The sequence below is a fragment of the Saccostrea cucullata genome, unplaced genomic scaffold (assembly GCF_032062105.1).
Source record: "Saccostrea cucullata isolate Sc308-1 unplaced genomic scaffold, CSIRO_AGI_Scuc_v1 ctg2461, whole genome shotgun sequence".
Classification (NCBI taxonomy): Eukaryota; Metazoa; Mollusca; class Bivalvia; order Ostreida; family Ostreidae; genus Saccostrea; species Saccostrea cuccullata.
The window spans coordinates 1-14,725 of record NW_026935543.1 but is presented as its reverse complement, the minus strand read 5'-3'; the positions used below and the strand labels follow the sequence as shown (position 1 = coordinate 14,725).

Below are 14,725 nucleotides of genomic sequence, written 5' to 3'. Positions count from 1 at the left end.
GACAGACGGACACAACAAAAACTACATACCCCCAAAACTTCGTTTACGGAGGCATAAAAAGTTAAAAAACGTTATCGTTCTTTGATATGAAAAAGATATTAATTTAAGCAGTTTGTTCTGTTCTCCTCGATCTCCATCTTCTAAATAAATGATTTACATAGATTAAAAAAAACTTACAATCTGTAAATAAATCGCAATTTAATCAGTCTACAGTTGTGTTTATCGCTGTGTTGCTGCTGCTGGTTTCTTTGGAATGGTGCTCATCGCCTATACACGTAGAAGCTTGTTGTTGGGGCAAGAAAAAAAACGGTAAAGACAAAGCCAAGGTTACCAGGAATGAACAGTTAGAGAAAGAGACATCGGCAGAGATTTCAAAAGGAGGATCTAAAGTACATGTAAGTCCAGTTTTTAAATTTTACTCAAAGTTTAGGCTTTACCAAAATTGATGTCAGTCTCGCTTAAAACAATGTTATTTTCCTTGGAAGGAGGGGGATCTTGATCTTCATGTTTGAGAAATGTTTTTTTCAGAGCGGGGGATTGTCCTCGCCTTGTACGCCTCCATTCTTAGTGATAAGGTGGCAGAGGATAGTTTTTTTTGCAATCAAAACGTTTGACTGACGGTTTACTTAATATTGAGCTGCTTTAAAAATGTGCATTGAAAAAATTTTAATTCCCTCTACATGTAATAATAGTATGATGTAGTCCCTTGAGAAATTTGAAGCTTTTAGGAATAAAACATGTACAACTTACACAAGGAGCACCAGGCTGAAGCTAGCAGCCAATAACAGCAGCCACTAAGCCCGTAGAAGCTAGCAGCCAATAAGGAAATTCATCAAAGAACTGAAAGTACTGAGAGACAGTACTGTTTTTAATGCTTTATTTTAGATAATTAAGGGCTAATGATTGAATAATTAATGCGAAAATTAATAACATAATAAATAAGACACTCGGAGGCAGTAAGGCTCACCTGAAGAAAACATGTGCTTTCTTGAAACTGAAAAAAATAGAAACTAGAGGTACTGTGAGCAATGAGATCACTAAATGATACCCCCCGCCTCCCATATGAATATAATGGCAGTGTCCATGTTTTGCTCTGGAAAATCCAAAATATATTTTAGATCAAAAAGTAAAATAGGAGGTGCACAATGGCAATATGTAATGAAGATTCTGTGAAAGTTTCATTAAATTTCCTTCAGTGGTATGAGAGGAGTTGCGGATAAGAGATGGGTACCCCAAAGCGTAACAGACGGACGGACGGACGGAAATACCGATTACTATATACCCTCCCACTTTTCAAGCGGGGGGTATAATAAATTACCCAAACATCTTAGTCCACTTGATCAAACAAGCACTAAGAATTGGTTCATTACTTCAAGAAGAATACCTTTTCAGCTCTTTCAAGATAACTCAAGAATATGACAGGGCCAAAAAGCTAACCTGAAAGTTGTTTACTCTATCGATTGTAAACTGAAATATTACACAGGTGTAAACTACGTTGAAGTATGTTTAGAACATTATTACCCGGGCAACTTTATGGGTCTATAAGACTATTAATAACCGTTATCAGTAATAAGAAGTGGTTGAGGTGCCACCAAGTGGTTCCAAGAGCATTTTTAATATTACAGGCAGGTATAATACCCATGATTTATAAAGTGCCTACCATATCGTAAATAGTGCAAGGTAGAAAGGCCCTTTTGTTTCCTGCTATCAGAACGGGACTGTAGTGGTACCACCAGGTGGTGCAAAGTGCGTAGAGTATATTTCAAGCAACTAGTTGTCATCAATTATTAGCCACTTGAAAAAAAACTAATCACTGCAGATGAATTAAGGGCCTAAGGAAGTATCCCTTGTCAACCATACAGAGGGTCCCAGGGACCGCAAGGGCTAGTAGGCTAACCTGGATTTTACATTATATCCCGAAAAACCATTAGAGAGGGGCCCCAGGGCTATCATTTCCAACCTTCAAAAACTTCCAAGTGGTGCCAAGTGCGTGGGGCATATCTCAAGCATTCATTTGTCCTCCATTTCCGGGAACCTGAACCATCTTTCACTGGGGATGGGTTAAGGATCTTAGGGGGTATCCCCTGTCAAAGATTCAAAGGGCCCCAGGGACTGTGAAAGGCCGGTTAGCTAACCTGAATTTTGATGTTTTTTAAACATTGTATATTGTGAAACGGGAAAAGGCCAGCTATTATACGCCTTATCTTTGAAGTGTTCATCAAATGATTATTGGGGCAAAGTAGAGGGGTCCTAGGGCTATCATTTCCCACCTTCAAAATGGGGCTGTAGTGGCACCACCAAGTGGTGCCAAGTGCGTGGGGCATATTTCAAGCATTCATTTGTCCTCCATTATCGAGAACCTGAACCATCTTTCACTGGGGATGGGTTAAGGGTCTTAGGGGGTATCCCCTGTCAAAGATTCAAAGGGCCCCAGGGGCTGGGAAAGGCCGGTTAGCTAACCTGAAATTTGATGTTTTTTAAACATTGCATATTGTGAAACGGGAAAAGGCCAGCTATTATACGCCTTATCTTTGAAGTGTTCATCAAATGATTATTGGGGCAAAGTAGCGGGGTCCTAGGGCTATCATTTCCCACCTTCAAAATGGGGCTGTAGTGGCACCACCAAGTGGTGCCAAGTGCGTGGGGCATATTTCAAGCATTCATTTGTCCTCCATTTCCGGGAACCTGAACCATCTTTCACTGGGGATGGGTTAAGGGTCTTAGGGGGTATCCCATCCCAAAGTTTCAAAGGGCCCCAGGGGCTGGGAAAGGCCGGTTAGCTAACCTGAACTTTGATGTTTTTTATCATTGTATATTGTGAAACGGGAAAAGGCCAGCTATTATACGCCTTATCTTTGAAGTGTTCATCAAATGATTATTGGGGCAAAGTAGAGGGGTCCTAGGGCTATCATTTCCCACCTTCAAAATGGGGCTGTAGTGGCACCACCAAGTGGTGCCAAGTGCGTGGGGCATATTTCAAGCATTCATTTGTCCTCCATTATCGAGAACCTGAACCATCTTTCACTGGGGATGGGTTAAGGGTCTTAGGGGGTATCCCCTGTCAAAGATTCGAAGGGCCCCAGGGGCTGGGAAAGGCCGGTTAGCTAACCTGAATTTTGATGTTTTTTAAACATTGTATATTGTGAAACGGGAAAAGGCCAGCTATTATACGCCTTATCTTTGAAGTGTTCATCAAATGATTATTGGGGCAAAGTAGAGGGGTCCTAGGGCTATCATTTCCCACCTTCAAAATGGGGCTGTAGTGGCACCACCAAGTGGTGCCAAGTGCGTGGGGCATATTTCAAGCATTCATTTGTCCTCCATTATCGAGAACCTGAACCATCTTTCACTGGGGATGGGTTAAGGGTCTTAGGGGGTATCCCCTGTCAAAGATTCAAAGGGCCCCAGGGACTGTGAAAGGCCGGTTAGCTAACCTGAATTTTGATGTTTTTTAAACATTGTATATTGTGAAACGGGAAAAGGCCAGCTATTATACGCCTTATCTTTGAAGTGTTCATCAAATGATTATTGGGGCAAAGTAGAGGGGTCCTAGGGCTATCATTTCCCACCTTCAAAATGGGGCTGTAGTGGCACCACCAAGTGGTGCCAAGTGCGTGGGGCATATTTCAAGCATTCATTTGTCCTCCATTTCCGGGAACCTGAACCATCTTTCACTGGGGATGGGTTAAGGGTCTTAGGGGGTATCCCCTGTCAGAGATTCAAAGGGCCCCAGGGGCTGGGAAAGGCCGGTTAGCTAACCTGAACTTTGATGTTTTTTAAACATTGTATATTGTGAAACGGGAAAAGGCCAGCTATTATACGCCTTATCTTTGAAGTGTTCATCAAATGATTATTGGGGCAAAGTAGAGGGGTCCTAGGGCTATCATTTCCCACCTTCAAAATGGAGCTGTAGTGACACCACCAAGTGGTGCCAAGTGCATGGGCATATTTCAAGCATTCATTTGTCCTCCATTTCCGGGAACCTGAACCATCTTTCACTGGGGATGGGTTAAGGGTCTTAGGGGGTATCCCCTGTCAAAGATTCAAGGGCCCCAGGGGCTGGGAAAGGCCGGTTAGCTAACCTGAACTTTGATGTTTTTTAAACATTGCATATTGTGAAACGGGAAAAGGCCAGCTATTATACGCCTTATCTTTGAAGTGTTCATCAAATGATTATTGGGGCAAAGTAGAGGGGTCCTAGGGCTATCATTTCCCACCTTCAAAATGGGGCTGTAGTGGCACCACCAAGTGGCGCCAAGTGCGTGGGGCATATTTCAAGCATTCATTTGTCCTCCATTTCCGGGAACCTGAACCATCTTTCACTGGGGATGGGTTAAGGGTCTTAGGGGGTATCCCATCCCAAAGTTTCAAAGGGCCCCAGGGGCTGGGAAAGGCCGGTTAGCTAACCTGAACTTTGATGTTTTTTATCATTGTATATTGTGAAACGGGAAAAGGCCAGCTGTTATACGCCTTATCTTTGAAGTGTTCATCAAATGATTATTGGGGCAAAGTAGAGGGGTCCTAGGGCTATCATTTCCCACCTTCAAAATGGGGCTGTAGTGGCACCACCAAGTGGTGCCAAGTGCGTGGGGCATATTTCAAGCATTCATTTGTCCTCCATTTCTGGGAACCTGAACCATCTTTCACAGGGGATGGGTTAAGGGTCTTAGGGGGTATCCCCTGTCAAAGATTCAAAGGGCCCCAGGGACTGTGAAAGGCCGGTTAGCTAACCTGAATTTTGATGTTTTTTAAACATTGTATATTGTGAAACGGGAAAAGGCCAGCTATTATACGCCTTATCTTTGAAGTGTTCATGAAATGATTATTGGGGCAAAGTAGAGGGGTCCTAGGGCTATCATTTCCCACCTTCAAAATGGGGCTGTAGTGGCACCACCAAGTGGTGCCAAGTGCGTGGGGCATATTTCAAGCATTCATTTGTCCTCCATTTCCGGGAACCTGAACCATCTTTCACTGGGGATGGGTTAAGGGTCTTAGGGGGTATCCCCTGTCAAAGATTCAAAGGGCCCCAGGGGCTGGGAAAGGCCGGTTAGCTAACCTGAACTTTGATGTTTTTTAAACATTGTATATTGTGAAACGGGAAAAGGCCAGCTATTATACGCCTTATCTTTTAAGTGTTCATCAAATGATTATTGGGGCAAAGTAGAGGGGTCCTAGGGCTATCATTTCCCACCTTCAAAATGGGGCTGTAGTGGCACCACCAAGTGGTGCCAAGTGCGTGGGGCATATTTCAAGCATTCATTTGTCCTCCATTTCCGGGAACCTGAACCATCTTTTACTGGGGATGGGTTAAGGATCTTAGGGGGTATCCCCTGTCAAAGATTCAAAGGGCCCCAGGGACTGGGAAAGGCCGGTTAGTTAACCTGAATTTTGATGTTTTTTAAACATTGTATATTGTGAAACGGGAAAAGGCCAGCTATTATACGCCTTATCTTTGAAGTGTTCATCAAATGATTATTGGGGCAAAGTAGAGGGGTCCTAGGGCTATCATTTCCCACCTTCAAAATGGGGCTGTAGTGGCACCACCAAGTGGTGCCAAGTGCGTGGGGCATATTTCAAGCAATCATTTGTCCTCCATTTCCGGGAACCTGAACCATCTTTCACTGGGGATGGGTTAAGGGTCTTAGGGGGTATCCCCTGTCAAAGATTCAAAGGGCCCCAGGGGCTGGGAAAGGCCGGTTAGCTAACCTGAACTTTGATGTTTTTTATCATTGTATATTGTGAAACGGGAAAAGGCCAGCTATTACACGCCTTATCCTTGAAGTTTTCATCGAATGATTATTGAGGCAAGGTAGAGGGGCCCTAGGGCTATTACTTCCCACTTTCAGAATGGGGCTGTAGTTGCATGAGGTTCCAAGTGTGTGGGGCATATTTACATCATTCATATTTTATTCATTGTCGGCCTCCTGAACAAACTATCACCGGGGATGGGTAAGGGGCCCTAAGGGGTACCCCTTGACAGATTTCTGCAGGGTCCTAGGGGCTGGAAGGGTCCAGTTAGTTAACCTGAACTTTGATGTTTTTCATCATTGTAGATTGGGAAATGGGAAAAGGGCAGCTATTATACGCCTTATCCTTGAAGTGTTCATCGAATGATTATTGGGGCAAGGTAGAGGGACCCTAAGGCTATCACTTCCCACTTTCAGAATTGGGCTGTAGTGGCACCACTTGGTGGTGCCAAGTGCGTGGGGCATTTTTCCAGCATTCATTTTTTTTTCATTGTCGGCCTCCTGAAAAAACTAACAGTGGGGGTGGGTTGGGGGCCTTAGGGGGTACCCCTTGACAGATTTCTGCAGGGTCGTAGGGGCTGGAAAGGGCCAGTTAGCTAACCTGAACTTTGATGTTTTTTAAACATTGTATATTGTGAATCGGGAAAAGGTCAGCTATCATACGCTTATGCTTATCTAATGTCACCTATAACTTCAACATAATCTTTCAAACTGAACGCGACATTTGTCGCAAATTTGTAAAGAAAATATAGACACGACAGTTCTATTGTATCTTAGCCTTTCATTTATTAACTTGAACGTTCAAAGATTGAACAAATCGAAATAATTTGTTTTTAGAGAAAATCTGCAATTTTATTATACAGGAATCGTGTTTCTCAAAACGGATTACTGTCTTATTCAATCAGGAAGTTGGAACTCGTGACGTAGTGTCTAGAATGTTGGCATTTCTAGCAAAGAGTTGTGAGTTCGATACCAGTTGGGTGCATTTTAAAATTTTTTTTTAATTATGCCCCCGGAAACGAAGTTTCGGGGGATATATAGTTTTTGTCCGGTCCGTCTGTCTGTCTTTCTGTCTCTCTGTTTGTCCGCAAAAACTTTTATTCTTATTCATAACTTTTGATTTAGTAGAGCTATGAAATTCAAATTTCACATGTGTATTTCTAGAGAGAAGACCTTCTTTTGGGTACCACCAAATTTGACCTTTTGACCTTGATTTTGAGGTTTGACCCACTTTTACACACAAATTTTGAATATTTACTTTGGCCATTTCTTTTAAACCATATCTACCAGGACATTTATACTTCACGTATGTATTTTTTGTGGCACGGCCTTCATAGGATACCTCAAACCTTTACTTTTTGACCTTGACCTTGGAGATTTACGTACTTATGACTTTAAGCTTGACTATAACTTTTGAAAAGAAAGTGCTAGGGCTTTCATACTTCACAAATGTAATTCTTGAGAAAAGACGCTTCATTTTATACCAAGTACTTTGACCCTTTGACCTTGACCTTGGAGTTTGACCTACTTTAAAAATACAACTTTGACTATAATTTTTGAGGGGTTAGTACTAGACTTTTATACTTCACATATTTTATTTTTGTAGAAAGACCTCTTATTTGATACCAAAAACCTTGACATTTTGACTTTGACCTTGGAGTTAGACCCACTTTAACACAAAAATTGCATATTTTTACTTTTGGCCCTAAGTTTTAATTGGTAGATACTATGAATTTCATTCTTCAATTATAACTTCTTTTTGGCACACCTTTCATTAAAACCAAGATTTTGACCTTGACCTTTGAGATTTCCGGACTTATTTTGTTTGTTTGTCCGCAAAACTTAAACCTTGTCCTTAACTTTTGATTTAATGGAGTTATGACTTTCATATTTCACGTGTGTACTCTTTGTGACAATAAATTTCTTTGTGTACCACCAAATCTATCTTTTTGACCTTGACCTTCGAGTTAAACACATTTTAACAAAAAAATTCTGATTTTTTACTTTGATCATATCTTTTAAAACAGTAGATACCAGGACATATGTATACTTCAAAAATCCATTTTTTGTTGAAAGACCTTTCATTGGATACCAATAACCTTGTCCCTTTGGCCTTGGAGATTTCTGTTCTTGTAAAATAACTTTTACCTTGGCTAAAACTTTTGAAAAGTAAGTGCTAGGGTTTTCATACTTGACATATGTAATCCTTGTGACAAGCCCTTTCATTGGATATCAAGTCGTTTGACCCTTTGACATTGGAGTTCGACCTACTTTTTACAAACTTTAACCTTGGCCATAACTTTCAAACGGTAAGGACCAACGCATTTATACTTCCCAAATGTAATCTTTGAGATATGGCCTTGTGCAGAAACCAATAACTATGACCTTTTGACCTTGACCTTGGGGTTTGTCTTACCTTTAAAAACGTACCCTCCCGCTTTTAAGTGTGTGGGTTGGTGGGGTGGAGGTGGGGTATGATTAAGGCACGTTATACCTAGTAGGACCCAAAGAAAAACACTAGCTCCAATTATAGGAACCTCTTTGTAGTGACATTATTAAAACAAAGCTATGCTTTTGATAACTAATTAACAAGAGGCTCTGTGAGCAATGAGTTCGTTAAATGATACCCCCGTATCCCATAAAAATATAGTGGCAAAGTCAATGCTTTGCTATGAGAAACCCAAAATATGTGTAGGATCACAAAATTAAACAAGATGTTTTTGTGAGCGCAAATTTAATATATTTGTACCAAAAGAACGGTATTCTCGCTAAAAATACAATTGTAAAATATTAAAGTTGGCCAAGACTAAAGTTTTTCACAAGTAAGGAATACTTCAAGGTCAAGGTCATTGATATCAAATGAAAGGTCTTGCCACAAAAATACATATGAAAATTATGAAAGCCTTCGACCTTACCTTTTAGATGTTATGGCGAAGGTTAAAGATGTTAAAAAGTAGGTCAAACTCCAACGTCAAAGGTCTTGCTTTCAAATGAAATGTCCTGTCACAAGGATTAAATATGTAAAGTATGAAAGCACTTGGCCTAACCCTTCAAAAGTGATGGTTAAGGTTTACTTTTTAAAAGTATGTCAAACTGCAAGGTAAAAGGGTCAAAGTTCATAGTATCCAATTAAGGATTATATAAGCGAAGTATGATATCACTAGCCCCAAGTGTTCAAAAGTCTTGTGACCTTGACTGTGACCTATATGCTAAAAATATTTTTTTCTGCAAACTTTTAAATTCGCCATAAATTTTGAACCATAAATGATAGAGACTTCATATTTGGTATGCATACACCACTGGTTAAGCTCTTTAAATGCCACCATGACCAATGACCTTGTGACGTTGACTGTGACCTACAGTGTATACGCTAAATACAGTTTTTTGTCTGCAATTTTAACCTTGGCCATAACTTTTGAACGAAGAAAGATTTAGACAATATTTGAAATATATACTTCACTAATGAAGCACATTCACGTGCCACCAAGGCCAATGACCTTGTGGCCTTGATTGTGTCCTATATGCTAAAAATAACTCGTTTGGAACCATGAGAGATAAAAACTGCATATTTAGTATGCATGCTTCACTATTCAAGTTCTTTGTGACCTTGACTGTGATCTATATATTATAAATTGTTTTTTTTAACTTAACCGCCGGGCGCATACTGTTTCAAAAATGCATCTTGTTCATAAGTATAAAAATCTCCATGGTCAAGGTCCAAAGGTCAAGGTAACTAGTATCCAATGTAAGGTCTTGTCACATAGAATACATACTGAGTATGTAAAGGATGGAAGTTATGACCTTTACCGTTCAAAAGTTATGGACAAGGCTAAAAAATTTAAAAGTAGGTCAAACTCCAAGGTCAAGGTGAAAAGGTCAAATTTGGTGGTTCAAAAAGAAAAGTCTTGTTACACGGAGTACACACGTGAAATATGAAAGTCATAGCCTCATTAAACCAAAAGTTAAGGACAAGATTAAAGTTTTCACGGCCAAACAGACAGAGATGCAAACGGACGGACACGGCAAAAACTATATACCCCAAAAACTTAGTTTACGGGGGCATAATGAGGTGCAAACTGGCAATATATAATAAAGATTTTATGATGGACTCATATTTTTAACATCGAAACTTTGCACTTTTTAGAGGTAATAAGATTTTTCAAACGTGAAACTTATGATGTGAACTTGTAAATAATATTACCGGTATAAAAAATAAAATGTCTTTGGGTTGAAGAAATAAGAAAAAAAAATCGAAAAAAAAAAAATTAAAATGCACCCAGCCGGTATCGAACTCACGACTCTTTAGGATTCGTTCTAAACACTACGTGGAGTTCCAACTTCCTGGTTGAACAAGACAGTAATCCGTACTAAATAGTTTTGAGAAATACGATTGGTGTATAATAAAACTGCAGATTTTCTGCAAAAACAAGTTATTTCAATTTGTTTAATCTTAGAACAAATCGAGCTAATAATTGAAAGCCTAGGATACAATAGAACTGCAATGTCTATACTTTGTTTACAAATTTGCGACAAATGTCGCGTTCAGTTTGACAGATTATTTTGAAGTTATAGGTGATATTAGATATGCATAAGCCTATAATAGCTGCCCTTTTCCCGTTTCCCAATCTACAATGATGAAAAACATCAAAGTTCAGCTTAGCTAACTGGACCCTTCCAGCCCCTAGGACCCTGCAGAAATCTGTCAAGGGGTACCCCCTAAGGCCCCCTACCCACCCCCAGTGTTAGTTTGTTCAGGAGGCCGACAATGAATAAAATATGAATGCTGGAAATATGCCCCACGCACTTGGCACCACAGGGTGGTGCCACTACAGCCCCATTCTGAAAGTGGCAAATGATAGCCCTAGGGCCCCTCTACCTTGCCCCAATAATCATTTGATGAACACTTCAAGGATAAGGCGTATAATAGCTGCCCTTTTCCCGTTTCCCAATCTACAATGATGAAAAACATCAAAGTTCAGGTTAGCTAACTGGACCCTTCCAGCCCCTAGGACCCTGCAGAAATCTGTCAAGGGGTACCCCCTAAGGCCCCCTACCCACCCCCAGTGTTAGTTTGTTCAGGAGGCCGACAATGAATAAAATATGAATGCTGGAAATATGCCCCACGCACTTGGCACCACAGGGTGGTGCCACTACAGCCCCATTCTGAAAGTGGCAAATGATAGCCCTAGGGCCCCTCTACCTTGCCCCAATAATCATTTGATGAACACTTCAAGGATAAGGCGTATAATAGCTGCCCTTTTCCCGTTTCCCAATCTACAATGATGAAAAACATCAAAGTCCAGGTTAGCTAACTGGACCCTTCCAGCCCCTAGGACCCTGCAGAAATCTGTCAAGGGGTACCCCCTAAGGCCTCCTACCCATCCCCAGTGTTAGTTTGTTCAGGAGGCCGACAATGAATAAAAATATGAATGCTGGAAATATGCCCCACGCACTTGGCACCACTGGGTGGTGCTACTACAGCCCCATTCTGAAAGTGGCAAATGATAGCCCTAGGGCCCCTCTACCTTGCCCCAATAATCATTTGATGAACACTTCAAGGATAAGGCGTATAATAGCTGCCCTTTTCCCGTTTCCCAATCTACAATGATGAAAAACATCAAAGTTCAGCTTAGCTAACTGGACCCTTCCAGCCCCTAGGACCCTGCAGAAATCTGTCAAGGGGTACCCCCGAAGGCCCCCTACCCACCCCCAGTGTTAGTTTGTTCAGGAGGCCGACAATGAATAAAATATGAATGCTGGAAATATGCCCCACGCACTTGGCACCACAGGGTGGTGCCACTACAGCCCCATTCTGAAAGTGGCAAATGATAGCCCTAGGGCCCCTCTACCTTGCCCCAAGAATTATTTGATGAACACTTCAAGGATAAGGTGTATAATAGCTGTTAAGGAGGTAGACAATGAATAAAATATGAATGCTGGAAATATGCCCCACGCACTTTGCACCACTGGGTGGTGCCACTACAGTCCCATTCTGAAAGTGGCAAATGATAGCCCTAGGGCCCCTCTACCTTGCCCCATTAATCATTTCGTGAACACTTCAAAGATTAGGCGTGTAATAGCTGATCTTTAATGGCGTTTTGGGGATAAAATGTAAAACAGGCAAAGTTCATAGCAGATAACTAGCCCATTCCAGTCCCTGGGACCTTTTGAAACGTTGACAAGGGATTCCCTCTAAGACCCTTAACTTAATGACCAATAATTGATGACGAATGATTGCTTGAAATATGACCCATGCACTTGGCACCACCTGGTGGTACCACTAAAGCCCCCTCTGATAGCAGGAAATAATAATCCTTGGGCCCTTCTATCTTGCCCTAGTAATGTTGATCACTTTATAAATCATGGGTATAATACCTGCCTGTAATATCAAAATTTGGAACCACTTAGTGGCACCACCACCACTTATTACTGATAGTGGTAATTTACAGTCTGATAGATTCATTAAGTTGTCCCAGTAATAATGTTCGAAACATACTTCAACCTAGTTTACACTTGTGCTATATTTCTGTTTACAATCGTTATATATTAATCAAATTTCAGGTTAGCTTATTGGCCCTGTCATAATCTTGAGGTCCCTGAAGGAGTTGAAAAGGGATTCTTCCTGAGGGAGTTAACCATTTCCTAGTGCTTGTTTGTTCAATTGGATAAAAATTATAAAGTAATGTATTACTTATTTTTCAGTTTTAAAAAAGAAAAAAAAATTGTTCAGGTGAGCCTTACTGCCTCTGAGTATCTGATTTATTATGTAATTAATTGTTGCATTAATTTTATAATCATTAACCATAATTATCTAAAATAACCTATTGAAAACAGTACTGCGTCTGAGTACTCTCAGTTCTTTGATGAATTTCCTTATTGGCTGCTAGCTTCTACGCGCTTAATGGCTGCTGTTATTGGCTGCTAGCTTCAGCCTGGTACAAGGAGCCCTAAAGATGGCGCAGCGACAATCTCAAAATTTCATATGAATCAAGCCTATTTTCACTATTTCGCCGCAGCCGCATCTGCTTCCAGGCCCGTGCGCCTGACCTAAGCTACCAAACAAATTGCAGAATAACATTTGTTCATACCAATGAACAGCAAGAGATAATGACTCAACCTACAATTCATCCTGTGAACCCACCCCGCTTTTCTGGTGAAATACCGGTAGAGCGAGTTTTGAGCTTAGTTTCGTATTTCTAGTCCATATCCCATATACAGTGGTAGTGACACTAAAGTGTCATATTTCAATAAAATATAAAAGGCCACCAATTCCCTCCAAATGCACCCATAAAATATTCTAGCTGAAATTACCTATAATATGCATTCAAACCTCAGGTTTCTCTATTTTTTTCCCCTATTTTTTGACCGGTACTTTATTCGAAACTATCCTCTGCCACCTAACTTTTGAATGGCATATCATAGGGCGTTCATATTTGACTCAATATGCACATAGATAAATAACATCTAATCTAAAGCGGGGGACACAGTTATGGCACACCAAATTCACAAAAATGAGATAAACCTAATTTCACAATTGATGAACTAGGTTTATCGACTGTAAACTATAGTTTACAAACCGTAAAATATAGCTAACCATTCGTTAAGTATAGTTTTCATCTGTAAAACTATATTTAACGGTCGTTAACTATAGTTTACGAATGATAATCTAAGTTTATCTGTCTGAATAAAGCGTTTACAATAGATTTTATTGATAAACATAGATTCACGTTTGTGAACTATAGTTTACAATCGTAAACTATAGTTAAGAGTTGTTAATCATAGTTTCACAAATCGTGAAACTATATTTATCAGATCGTTAACTATAGTTAACGGTTTGTAAACTATAGTTTACAAATCGTGAAACTGTTTTTATCAGATAATCTATGTTTTGCAATCACAAATGATTGTTTTCGTTGTTAAGTATAGTTTACGGTTGTGAAACATAGATTATCGCGTTAACTATATGGTTTACAAATGTAAAATATAGATTAACGTTAACTATAGTTTACAGTCCGTAAACTATAGTTTACAACCGATAAACCTAGTTTAGCGACTGTGAAACTATATTTTACTCATTTTTGTGAATTTGGTGTGCCATACACAGTTATTTTAATTTGCATGTTTAACTAACATAGTAAATGATGATAGTTCCACGGAAAGAAATGGTTAAGAACATTAGTTCTTTGTAGCTTTGAACAAAAATACGTGTGAATTTCATGTATGTAACAATGAACTTGTAAGTGAGCACTTTATTCGAAATTATCTATGTTAGAAATCAATTATCTGCCTATATTTTTTGCAGTGAGTACCTCAATGCTGAATGGTCTTGACCTGATCTGCAGAAATGATTATTGAAAACTTAAAATCTAGAATTATTAATAAATATTTATGCATTTGATTATCTTAGTAATTCTTAGATTAAAACTCTGGGGCAAAGCCAGATAATTTAGCTGACTTTCGGGTACTTTAATGTCAATTAGGCTCATTTGTACTCAAAGGTTTTTTCTTATAATATATTTCAACTTAAAACTTTGATTTATTATCTTATACCCCTATGCGACAGATCTGTATACTAAGGTAAATGACGGAAAAACATAGTTTGTATCTACCATTTCGTGTATGTCAAGGTCACGCCACTTTTATTTTCAGCTCAAACTTGTAAACACCATTTTTGTTAATTCCTTATTTGTAGTCACTGGTTTTACATGAAATGCCTTTTATCGGATCTTAAAGTCCATGCTTATCCATATACATGTGTATGTAATGCTTAAATGTCCACCATACAATTTGTGCAACTTGTTCCTCACAACTGATAAAATGAGAAAGAGAAAATTGTTCATTAGAAAATGTGATTTAATCAAAATATAGTGATAACAATAATATAAGACGGATATTCCATGTCAATCAAGAAATGCCATGAAATTTCAAATGCAATTGCAAGTTTGCATCACAATCTATCCTAATTTACATGTGTATAA

At 39.6% G+C, this 14,725-nt stretch overlaps 1 long non-coding RNA gene across 1 annotated transcript; it reads left to right on the top strand.

Moving 5' to 3' along the window:
• Positions 1–210: 210 nt before the first annotated feature.
• Positions 211–14,145, top strand: LOC134243189 (uncharacterized). The gene is made up of 2 exons (XR_009986991.1): positions 211–395; positions 14,050–14,145. It is a non-coding gene; the product is annotated as an uncharacterized LOC134243189 (long non-coding RNA).
• Positions 14,146–14,725: the final 580 nt, after the last annotated feature.